The sequence below is a fragment of the Gorilla gorilla genome, chromosome 1, assembly GCF_029281585.2.
Source record: "Gorilla gorilla gorilla isolate KB3781 chromosome 1, NHGRI_mGorGor1-v2.1_pri, whole genome shotgun sequence".
Lineage (NCBI taxonomy): Eukaryota > Metazoa > Chordata > Mammalia > Primates > Hominidae > Gorilla > Gorilla gorilla.
This window is the reverse complement of record NC_073224.2, coordinates 43,587,616-43,600,982: the sequence shown is the minus strand read 5'-3', so window position 1 is coordinate 43,600,982 and position 13,367 is coordinate 43,587,616. Positions and strand designations below refer to the sequence as shown.

Sequence of the window (13,367 nt, the reverse complement as noted above, 5' to 3'; positions counted from 1 at the left end):
TAGAGACACAAAAATCCCTTCAAAAAATCAATGAATCCAGGATCTGGTTTTTTGAAAAGATCAACAAAATTGATAGACAGCTAGCAAGACTAATACAGAAGAAAAGAGAGAAGAATCAAATAGACATAATAAAAAATGATAAAGGGGATATCACCACCGATGCCACAGAAATACAAACTACCATCAGAGAATACTATAAACACCTCTACGCAAATAAACTAGAAAATCTAGAAGAAATGGATAAATTCCTTGACACATACACCCTCCCAAGACTAAACCAGGAAGAAGTTGAAACTCTGAATAGACCAATAACAGGCTCTGAAATTGAGGCAATAATTAATAGCTTACCAACCAAAAAAAGTCCAGGACCAGATGGATTCACAGCCGAATTCTACCAGAGGTACAAAGATGAGCTGGTACTATTCCTTCTGAAACTATTCCAATCAATAGAAAAAGAGGGAATCCTCCCTAACTCATTTTATGAGGCCAGCGTCATCCTGATACCAAAGCCTGGCAGAGACACAACAACAAAAGAGAATTTTAGACCAATATCCCTGATGAAAATCGATGCAAAAATCCTCAATAAAATGCTGGCAAACTGAATCCAGCAGCACATCAAAAAGCTTATCCACCATGATCAAGTGGGCTTCATCCCTGGGATGCAAGGCTGGTTCAACATATGCAAATCAATAAACATAATCCAGCATATAAACAGAACCAATGACAAAAACCACATGATTACCTCAATAGATGCAGAAAAGGCCTTTGACAAAATTCAACAACCCTTCATGCTAAAAACTCTCAATAAATTAGGTATTGGTGGAACGTATCTCAAAATAATAAGAGCTATCTATGACAAACCCACAGCCAATATCATACTGAATGGGCAAAAACTGGAAGCATTCCCTTTGAAAACTGGCACAAAACAGGGATACCCTCTCTCACCACTCCTATTGAACGTATTGTTGAATAGTTCTGGCCAAGGCAATCAGGCAGGAGAAGGCAATAAAGGGTATTCAGTTAGGAAAAGAGGAAGTCAAATTGTCCCTGTTTGCAGATGACATGATTGTATATTTAGAAAACCCCATCGTCTCAGCCCAAAATCTCCTTAAACTGATAGGCAACTTCAGCAAAGTCTTAGGATACAAAATCAATGTGCAAAAATCACAAGCATTCTTATACACCAATAGCAGACAGAGAGCCAAATCATGAGTGAACTCCCATTCACAATTGCTTCAAAGAGAATAAAATACCTAGGAATCCAACTTACAAGGGACATGAAGGACCTCTTCAAGGAGAACTACAAACCACTGCTCAATGAAATAAAAGAGGATACAAACAAATGGAAGAATATTCCATGCTCATGGGTAGGAAGAATCAATATCATGAAAATGGCCATACTGCCCAAGGTAATTTATAGATTCAATGCCATCCCCATCAAGCTACCAATGACTTTCTTCACAGAATTGGAAAAAGCTACTTTAAAGTTCATATGGAACCAAAAAAGAGCCCGCATCGCCAAGTCAATCCTAAGCCAAAAGAACAAAGCTGGAGGCATCACACTACCTGACTTCAAACTATACTACAAGGCTACAGTAACCAAAACAGCATGGTACTGGTACCAAAATAGAGATATAGATCAATGGAACAGAACAGAGCCCTCAGAAATAATGCCACATATCTACAACTATCTGATCTTTGACAAACCTGAGAAAAACAAGCAATGGGGAAAGGATTCCCTATTTAATAAATGGTGCTGGGAAAACTGGCTAGCCATATGTAGAAAGCTGAAACTGGATCCCTTTCTTACACCTTATACAAAAATTAAATTTGGATTGAAGACTTAAATGTTAGACCTAAAACTGTAAAAGCCCTAGAAGAAAACCTAGGCAATACCATTCAGGACATAGACATAGGACTTCATGTCTAAAACACCAAAAGCAATGGCAACAAAAGCCAAAATTGACAAATAGTATCTCATTAAACTAAAGTGCTTCTGCACAGCAAAAGACACTACCATCAGAGTGAATAGCCAACCTACAGAATGGGAGAAAATTTCTGCAATCTACTTATCTGACAAAGGGCTAATATCCAGAATCTACAATGAACTCAAATAAATTTACAAGAAAAAAACAACCCCATCAACAAGTTGGTGAAGGATATGAACAGACACTTTTCAAAAGAAGACATTTATGCAGCCAACAGACACATGAAAAAATGCTCATCCTCACTGGCCATCAGAGAAATGCAAATCAAAACCACAGTGAGATACCATCTCACACCAGTTAGAATGGCGATCATTAAAAAGTCAGGAAACAACAGGTGCTGGAGAGGATATGGAGAAATAGGAAGACTTGTACACTGTTGGTGGGACTATAAACTAGTTCAACCATTGTGGAAGTCAGTGTGGCGATTCCTCAGGGATCTAGAACTAGAAATACCATTTGACCCAGCCATTCCATTACTGGGTATATACCCAAAGGATTATAACACATGCTGCTATAAAGACACATGCACACATATGTTTATTGCAGCACTATTCACAATAGCAAAGACTTAGAACCAACCCAAATGTCCAACAACAATAGACTGGATTAAGAAAATGTGGCACATATACACCATGGAATACTGTGCAGCCATATAAAAGGATGAGTTCATGTCCTTTGTAGGGACATGGATGAAGCTGGAAACCATCATTCTCAGCAAACTATTGCAACGACAAAAACCAAACACTGCATGTTCTCATTCATAGGTGGGAATTGAACAATGAGAACACATGGACACAGGAAGGGGAACATCACACACCGGGGCCTGTTGTGGGGTGGGGGGAGCGGGGAGGTATAGCATTAGGAGATATACCTAATGTTAAATGACGAGTTAATGGGTGCAGCACACCAACATGGCACATGTATACATATGTAACAATCCTGCACAATGTGCACGTGTACCCTAAAACTTTAAGTATAATAATTAAAAAAAACCCATCATATTTACTCAAAGTACTAAATATTTATAGGTATGAATTGAATTCAGATGGGATATATACACACACAATACAGTATTGTATTGTAGAAATATTGATATTTACATTGAACAGGTTATGTTTGTATTAATCAGGTTTAAATATAGGGTAAGATAAATGTCCGTTATTACAACAGTTTTTATGGTACATTAATGTTTAATAATGCCCTATCTTTAAATTAGTTTACAACTAATTCTCTGTGGAAGCATTGTAGAATCTTTAAAAATCTGAATTAAGATCAGAATTAACACACAAAAAAATGCATCTGTTGCTGTTTTATGTTTTTGAAATGGAGTCTCACTCTGTCACCCAGGGTGGAGTGCAGTGGTGTGATCTCACCTCACTGCAACCTCTGCCTCCCAAGTTTAAGTGATTCTTGTGCCTCAGCCTCCCAAGTAACTGGGGTTACAGGCATGTGCCACCTCACCCAGCTGATTTTTGTATTTTTATAGAAAGAGGGTTTCACCATGTTGGTCAGGCTGGTCTCGAACTCCTGGCCTCAGCGATCTGCCCACCTCAGTCTCCCAAAGTGCTGGGATTGCAGATGTGAGTCACTGTGCCCAGCCTTCTGTTGCCATTTTAAAACTAAGAATTAAAAGATGCTTTTGTATAATTTTCTAGAAAATATCTTCTATACTTATTTTCTTCTAACTACATTTAAAATACATTTTAAAAAGCAGAAAGCAAAAATGAAGTCTAAGCAAATTTCCTGTGAATACATTTCTTTTACAATAAATATATGCCAGTTATTCAGTGTTAGAATTGAATATAGTTAGATTCTTGAGATTCTGTTTTTAAAAGACACCACAGTATTTTGTTTTTATATGAAGTATTATGGTAAATGTGATCATTACCTTAAATATATGGCATCAGGTTTTTAAAGTGGTATGTTGTGGATTTTGTTAAATCTGTCTCAAAGTCTATTTTCTCATGTTATGTTTGAAGTATGGGTATGATAGTACCCAGAAAAACAGGCCTTTCAAAACAAAATACTCTACTTTTATGACTCCATAAAAAATACAATCTTTATTATTATCCATAGACTGAATAAAACATCTTACATTTTATGTTTCATTTTATTCACCATAATGCCTATTTTCAATAAAATTACAGGTGATTTTAAATATGACTAGACTTTTTTTTTTAATAGAAAGATCACATAATGACTTAAGTATATTCCATTAGGAGTGGTATTTCTCTTGTCTTTTTGTTCAGCCATTGGAGTCCCCTGTGACCTTGGGTACTTTTTCCGTAGGCTAACTGATGCTTCATGACGTTCTGTGTTTTCTGGTAGCTTGCCTGTTGCCTGCCTCTGGGTTCGTCATCCCCCTTATGCTGACTTAGGCAATATTTCTTCAGTCTCTTATCTTGGGGCTTTGATGCATATGTTCTGAAGGTGGCCACAGTGACTTTGGGTAGCAGCAGATGGTAAACCTTCAGGCTGCCACCGGCTAAACTGGTGTTAAGTTGGAGAGTTAACGTTTGATGAAGAATCAGTAGTGCATATGAAAGAGCTTTCACTGCTGAAATATCTTTTAATTAAAAATTAGCATACTAAAACCTTTGTGAATGTCTGGGCATTTAAAGAAATCTACAATTAGTTGTGTTCTTATAGAAGTATTTATTTACCAGTTTAGTCTTATGTTACTTGCTCTTCCTAACCTGGTTCTTTTTCCTCTGTTTCTACCCCAGTTTGTTGGTAGTTAAGATAAATAAGATAACTACATAAATTAAAATATAGGATGTTTTTAGGAATCTTGGGTGTTTGCATAAACAAAGTATATTTTGAATTATGGCATTTTGGATTTTAATAACTAAGAAGAGATGTGGATTTTAAGTACAATCTTCATATAATTCTGGTAGATTTGGTCTGTTTCCTTCTACCTTTGAAGGTATTTCTGGATCAAATAGGAGCCTGAAGAACTCAACCTGCCTCAAAGAGTTATTTCCTTTTGTTCTAAATTAGTTGGTGATTCTTGACTCTGCTGTTCTTAACTTTGTTAACTTTGCAGAAATTGATGCAGCGACTTCTGATGAGCTAAAGCTGTAGGCACAACATATTTTGCTTTTGGAATTACTGAGCAGTGGGTACAGGGAACATTGCTAACCTTTTTGGATTATTTGTTCACTTCATGATAATCTGCTATGTGGGAAATTCTAGCACAAATGAAACATTGGTAAGGCTCCAAAGGATTTTCTTTGTTACCCATAAATCTTGGGTACCTTATATACTTTTCTCAATTGAAAATGTATCCTTGAGAGTAATAGCTGAAAATATCTTGTAGACTAGAGTTATAAGTATCCCTGTCAAATTTTACTCTTTATGCTTGAATTTTCATCAGTGGAAAACTTATGAAACCAAGGACAGATTGGTTTCATGGCATAACATGAGAGAAGCGTCTCTGCATGGTCTGTTCATGCTGATGCTCTTGATGGTGCAGCTTCTGATGGACTGAAGCTGTAGGTGCAACATCTTTTGCTTTTGGAGTTGCTGGGCAATGGTACAGGGAACATTGCTGGCCTTCTGATGCCAAAGAAAGAGAAGTTAGACCCCGGTTGGGAGAATTGTTGATATTAAAGCCCACTGAGTACTATTCCTTGTTTTCTAGTAGTTGAATTTTTATAAAGATGCCTCATGAGAATAAGGTGTGGTATTAAGAGTAGAAACACATTTTGAATGTTTTAAGAATACAAAATGAGGTTTATTTTAGCAGAAAATATGAATAACATTTGATAATTATGCATGGTGTTAGGGGAGGAAAGCAAAGTTTTAATGCTCTAGGTTTGTTGTTCAAATCCATTTCTATAGAAGGATAACATTACCAGCTCTTGTAAATTTGCCCATCTGGTTAAAAATTCAGATCTAATGCTAGTCAAGTATGGATTACCTTTGAAAGAGAGTGTAGTAAGTACAATCATGTTCACATGAAAGTATGTTGGGAAAAACTTATTTGCAAAATCGGATTAGTACTATTTTCTCTAGTTTCTTTATTGTGTTGATCTCATTCTTTCTGTTGTCATTATTTATATGTGAATTACCAGGAGCATGACTTACACAGTTGATATCTCATCCAGATTATAAGCAGCAAACACAAATCAGGTTATATGTGACACCATTAAGGGATGCTCTGTGTTTGTCCTGTAGTCTTTTTGTTTCTTTTCTTTTTTTCAATAGTTTTTGGGGTACTGGTGGTTTTGGTTACGCAGATAAGTTCTTTAGTGGTGATTTCTGAGATTTAAGTGCATCCATTACTCGAGCAATGTACACTGTACCCAATACTTAGTATTTTATCCCTCACCCACCTCCCAACCTTCCCTCCTGAGTCCCCGAAGTCCATTATATCACTCTTAACACCTTTGCATCCTCATAGCTTAGCTCCCACTTACGAGAACACATAATATTTGGTTTTCCATTCCTGAGTTACTTCACTTAGAGTAATGGCCTCCACCTTCATCCAAGTTGCTGCAAAAGACATTATTTCATTTCTTTTTATGGCTGAGTAGTATTCTATGGAGTATATATACACCACATTTTCTTTATCCACTCATTGGTCGCTGGGCACTTAGGTTGGTTTGGTATCATTGCAGTTGCTAATCGTGCTGCTATAAACATGTATATGCATGTGTCTTTTTCATATAATGACTTCTTTTTCTTTGGGTAGCTACCCAGTAGTGGGATTGCTGGATAGAATGGTAGTTCTACTTTTAGTTCTTTAAGGAATCTCCATATTGTTTTCCATAGTGGTTGTACTAATTTTCTATAGACTTAAGCATTGTTTTAACTTGTATTAATTGTTCTGGAGTCCCATGAAGTAACTGGCACTAAAGTAGAGACAGACAGTCCCTCAAATTATCCAAGTAATCTTTCTTTTAAAAGGAATTGGAGCTGAAGTTATTTTCAGGGACTTCCAGACTTCCAGTGTTAACATTTAAATTAAATATCTAAAAAGATTCATGAATGGGGAGACACTGAATCCCCACTGAAGGGAATTCTCCATACTTCTTCACCACAGTCATAGTGCCTTCATAGTAGCATATCTCTTTTCTCTTCTCCATATTATTTTTCTTTATTTGCTTAAAAATAATCATCATTTGATACTTTTGGTGTACCCCTTCTCCCTCTTTTCTTTGCAAAGATGGTTGCCTACTTAAATATTAGTCCTTTCTTAATTCTAGTTAACAAATAGACTCGAACCTGTAATCAGCTGGAGCTTTTCCTACTACTATTATGACAGAAAAGTGGGAAAGGTGAAACTTGTGGAATTGAAGAACAGATGAGGCTAATCCTTAAGGAATAAGTTGCCTGCTTTTTCTTTTTTTTCCCCCAGTTAGGAGCAGTTATTTCATGTATTAGTATGGGCAAAGATGAAGTAATTTCTTCTGTTAGACCATATGCTAATATAGGGCTGGTAAGTAAGTGTGAAAAATGAAAGGGAGAAATACATTAATTGTATTCTTTCAATAAGGTATGCTATCCAAGGTAATTATTTCATGACAGTTTTAGTTATAGTACTTGTTTTATCATGAAATAAAAGATTGTTTTAGGAGCCTTTTATTGGAAAGACAATTGTATCAAGCTAGTACAAATTAGATTTTTGTCTTTATAAAGGTGAGCAAACCCATGAGCAGTTTTTAAATTGATGTGTTCTAGTCTACAAGTGAACAAATTCTGTTTGAGGGTTAAAGAAGCTATTATTTTGTCCTTTATGCTGACAGTTTCATTACAGATTGGCCTACTGTTGGCATTAAAAAAAATGTTTGGCTCCTTATGATCTTTGTGCATGCAACTATAATATTAATGCAGCACCATAGCACTGTTCATTAAGAAATGACTTTAAATGAGGTTGAAGCATGTAAATTTGGAAAGATACAGATGTTAAATGCAGTCATTTCTCTTTGTGTACAGCTGTATGGCTAATAATTTCCAAGCGGCTAAAGCTCTTGTTAGCAGGAGTGCTGGTGTGTTAAGAATGACTCTATAAATAACTTTAAGAACTGAAGTTGAAGGTGCTTCTTTTAAAGACTATTGTTAACTAAACATTATTGCCAAACAGATGGAAAGCATTCACCAGCCTGATGTTTTTGGGTCTAATTATATTATCACCAGCCCTGTACGGCTCAGTTGAAGAGGTATATCCAGAGGCCAATTTATAATCATTTAGCCAACACCTGTTTGGGAGAAATTGACAGTGAAAGGGCACATTTTTAAAAAATCACATATGTTCTTGTGTTTATTGCCTCAATGTGAATGTTGTCTAGTTGCACACAAACTTCGTAGGAGAAGAAAGTAAATATAAACAAAGCAACATTTCCCAGCCACGTTTATCCATCTTAATTTGCTTTTTTTTTTTTTGGAGATGGAGTCTCACTCTTGCTCAGGCTGGAGTGTGAAGTGGCGCGATCTCAATTCACTGCAACCTCCGCCTCCTGATTCAAGCGATTCTCATGCCTCACCCTCCCGAGTAGCTGGGATTATAGGTGTCCACCACCATGCCCGGCTAATTTTTGTATTTTTAGTAGAGACGAGGTTTCACCACGTTGGCCAGGCTGGTCTTAAACTCCTGACCTCAGGTGATCCGCCCACCTTGGTCTCCCAAAGTGCTGGGATTACAGGTGTGAGCCACTGTGCCCATCCGGTTTGGCCTTTTTATCTGATCTGCTTCATGCTTCATGGCTAAGTGAGATCAGTAAGAAGGTATCACTCCTGATTTGTGCAGGTATATTTTGTTGAGTCAATTAAGGGGCTTTTAATAGGGAGAAGTTCTTTCCTTTGGTTATACAGCTTCCATGCCTTTTACCTAGTGAGATGTGTTCTACTTTATATAGATATGTCTTGTTCAAATAGAATTGGCTTTCTGGTAAGTGACTTAAAAGTCACACCTCATATAAACTGGGTGTGGTGGCTCATGCCTGTAATCCCAGCACTTTGGGATGCCGAGGCGGGCGGATCATGAGGTCAGGAGATTGAGACCATCCTGGCTAACACGGTGAAACCCTGTCTCTACTAAAAATACAAAAAATTAGCTGGGTGTGGTGGCGGGCGCCTGTAGTGCCAGCTACTCTGGAGGCTGAGGCAGGAGAATGGCGTGAACCCGGGAGGCGGAGATTGAAGTGAGCAGAGATCGCACCACTGCACTCCAGCCTGGGCAACAAAGCAAGACTCTGTCTCAAAAAAAAAAAAAAAAAAAAAAGTCACACCTCATGTAAAAACAAATGAGACTTAAGGAACACTAAATGTCTTCACAGATTCAACAGATGTTCAACAGATATTTATTGAGCTCTCCTTTGCAGAAGGAAGGCCATGGTGCCTCCTTTTACATTCTTGATATGTTGATTTAACTCTTAAAGTTCACAAATGTGTTTTCATGTTTTGGAGGCTCAAGATTTGTGTTCATTATAACTCATAGGGCAGCTATGGAGAGAATAAGTCTATCCTATCTGAAAAATAATAAAAGTCAAACCCTTTGTTTCAACTGATGATCCCACTATTTCATTTTAGTGTTTTTCCTTCTTCTGACAGACTTTACTATTGAAAGGCTTATATATGTCACCTCTATTTTCTTATCACTCATTATGAACTCTGTGCAATCTGGCTTTTATCCTCAGTTCATTGTACAGTGAACTGTACAATGCTGTACTGTATTGAAAGTTACACATGACTTCCTAACTGCCCTAACCAGTGATGGTTTCTCAGTCCTTATTCTTCATAGCTTCTCTCTGTTGTTTAGCATAGATTACACTCATCTTAAGCATTCTCTTTCTCTGTCACCTGAACCACTATGTTTTCTCTTTGTACTTTTGTCACTACACTGTTGGTTATTGTCTTATCTACTGACAATATTTCAACTATGTATATTTTCAAAATTCAGAAATAAATAGTATAGCTTAGCAATTAAAGAGGAAGAAACCTGGAGCCAGACTACCCTCTACCACTTATTATCTTTGTGAGTATGGACAGAGTCCTGAGGTTAAAGAAGTTCCAGTGTTTCCGAGTGCACTCCAGAGAGTACAATCAGTTTTATGTTTATTTCCTTATCTGTAAACTTGATTAATAAAAGATACCTACCTCTTTGGATTGTTGAGAGAATTACATGATTTAATTCCTTAAAGCCCAGCACAGTGCCTGATATAAAGGAAGTGTCCCAGTGGGATTCATTCTTGTGTCTTTAGTTTTTATCTTTATGGAGAATGCTCAAATATAAATCATTAGTACCGACTTATTTTCTAAGCTCTATTCCCATGTCGTCATCTACCTTACAAACTTTTAGAGTTGAATTCACGAACCATATGTTTATTAAACATTTACTGTGTGAGAACAGTGTGTTATGTGATAGAATAATTTTTATGCTGTTGGTTTTCTGTTGCTGACATAACAAATTACTGCAAAGTTGGCAGCCTGTAACAACTAAATTATTAAAGTTCTATAGGTCAGAAGTCTGACACAGTTACTGGGTTGAAATCAAGATGGTGGCAAGACTATATTCCTTACTGGAAGCTCAGGAGAGGAATCTGCTTCCAAGCTCATTCAGGTTGTTGGCTGAATTCTGTTCTTTTCATAGAGTTGTAGGACTGAACTCTGTTTCTTTGCTGGCTGTCAGCCAAGGACTGCGCTATACTCCTAGAAGTTGCCTAGGTTCCTTCTTAGGCTTGCTATGAGATCCTAGAAGCCTCTCTCCAGTTCTTGCATGTGGGCCTTTGCCACCTGAGAGCCAGCAGCCATGCATCCCTTTCATGCTTTGAATATGATTTCCCTTTCAGCCTTATCATTTCTGTGCTTTGCCTTTCTTTTCATAGACGATAGTTCTCTGTTTTTGAAATGGATTCATGTGATATTTTGGAACCCACCCAGATAATCCAGTGTAATCTCTCTGTTTTAAGGTCTGTACCTTAATTACATCTGAAAAGGCCTTTTTGCCAGTAACATAACACGTTCACAAATGTTGGGGATTCTTGGGGTATGAACATCTTTGGGGCCCATTATCCTGCCTTACAGCATGCCCATAAAGAGCTCGAAGTCTCACTGGGAGACAGACCCCCAAATCGAAGGGTTAGAGATTCTATAATAGATGCTGGTGCTATGTAAAACAGCAGAAGAAAGGAAGAAAGTAGTCAGTGTTACTGAGAGCTAGAGTGACATTTGTGCTGCGTATGGAAAGATGCATACTTGTTTGATAAGTGCCTGGGGGAATATTTCAGGGAAAAACAAGCAATAATAGTGATAGCAGTAATAGCAACTAGCTGTACTTTTATAAGATTATCTTACTGAAATCCTCACAAGTGTTAGATACTGTTACCGACTATTATAGCTTCTACATAATAAGAATGTCTTATGTCCATAAGAAGACATGTCTGTAATGTCTTCTAATGTAGAATAGGAATGGTAAAATTATTTCACTGAGCCAGACCTGGTGGCTTATCCCTGTAATCTCAGCACTTTGAGAGGCCAAGGCAGGAGGATCGCTTGAGCCCAGGAGTTCAAGATCAGCCTAGGCAATATAATGAGACCCCTGTCTTACGAAAAAAAAAAAAAATTATCCAGGCATGGTGGCACATGCCTGTAGTACCAGCTACTTGGGAGGCTGAAGTGGGAGGATCGTTTGAACCTGGAAGGTTGAGGCTGCAGTGAGCTAAAATCACACCAGAGCACTCTAGCTTGGGTAGCAGAGTGAGACCCAGTCTCAATAAAAATAAGATAAAACAAAACAAATAAATCATTGGCTTTTTGGGAGGATTAATATTGATTACACCTGGGTAAAGTATAGCACATAGTAAATGCTTAAAACATGGCAGATTAGAGAATACAGGGTGGATAAGAGAAGTGCTTAGGAGGTAGAATTGATTTGATTGATTTAGAATTGATTCTAAATACTTGGTATTTAGAAGGTGCTCAGTGTATAATTGTTGAATCCTGGATCAGTCACTTGTTCTGAAGGTGGGAGACAGGAGACAGTTCAGAGTAACTTAGACCACGTTTAGTTTCAGAGCATGCATGGAAGATGGTCTTAGTACTATAGGAGGAGCAGCAGGCTGTTTGTTTGTTTGGTGAAGGCAGGGCCTTGGGAAGAGGATATGAGGTACCTGTGAGAATATTGTATTGAAATTAATGGAAATTTAAATAGTGTAGGTCAAACAGAAGACAAAGATGAAGTTGTCACTATTTTTTCAACTTTAATATCTAAAATGGAATTTTCCATCTTCTCGAACTGGTTTCCCATCTCAACTTCCTTGTTTCTTCTCACCTTTTAAAAATTCTTCTATTTTTTTCAAGCTTAACATCTTTTTTTTTTCATCCTTAATTTCTGTCTTTCCTTACCCAGTGGTGGGCTGGTAAATGTTTGACAGTCAGCTCTCTGGTAGGGGGAAGAAGGCTCATTTGCAGTGTTTGCTGATTTCTGTAGTACAAATCCTCCTCCCATGGCCAATTTCAGTCTGTGGCTGCTTTTGTTCTATAATGACAAAGTTGAAAAGCTGTAACAGAGACTGCATAGGCCTGCAGAGCCTAAAATATTTACAGTCTGGCCCTTTAAAGAAAAAGTTTGCCAATCTTTGCTACAGTAGTTTTTCCAAAATAATAAAGCTTTAATAGGGTAGGATAATTTCATACTTCTGTTAATTTATTTTATCCATCAAGATGAGGGGTGGGAATGAGTAGTTTAGGGGGGCAATGTGTGAGAGGTTATGAAGTGTCTTGAGGTCATTTTATGGGCTTAAGCTTTTTCTCTCAGTGAGATAAGAAGAGTGCCATGTTCTAACTTATGTTTTAAAAAGAAAACCCTGGCCGCTGTTTTGAGGATAGACTACAGGGCAGCAAAGATGGAAGCAGGGAGATCAGTTGGAACACTGTAGTTACAAGTTAGGTAAGAGTTGATCTTTGCTTGAATCAGAGTAATAACTGTGGAAGTGGTAAGGTGAGTTCAGATTCTGGATACATTTTGAAGACAGAGCTGACAGGATTTGCCGGTGGTGGAAAGGGGTGTTAAGGTGAATCCAGGGTGAAGAGATACCAAAAGGATGCCTTAGGCTAGAGCCTGAGTTATTGAGATCACATTATAGCAAGTTGCTACATAGGAGATTTTAGGAAGAAAATTGAGACTTGAACAATTTTTTTTGAACCACTTCCTGTTGATCATATATGTTCCAACAGGAAAAACTCTGTTTAAAATAGTATTTCCTTTACTTCTAAGAAATAAATTTTAAAATACTTTAGGAAACAGTAATGTTTCTAAAATATGGCATTTTTAGAAAAGGAAACCATAATAAAACCTATTTTGGATAAGATTATTTTGATCCTATAATTTGCTGACTTAAAAAAATTTATTCAGAAATGAACAATTTTGGGGAGGGG

General features: G+C 37.4%; 1 protein-coding gene across 16 annotated transcripts in view; it reads left to right on the top strand.

The window, feature by feature from the left end:
* Positions 1-13,367, top strand: part of RPS6KC1 (ribosomal protein S6 kinase C1) — a 221,514-nt gene that overhangs the window by 165,154 nt on the left and 42,993 nt on the right. The window lies entirely within an intron of this gene.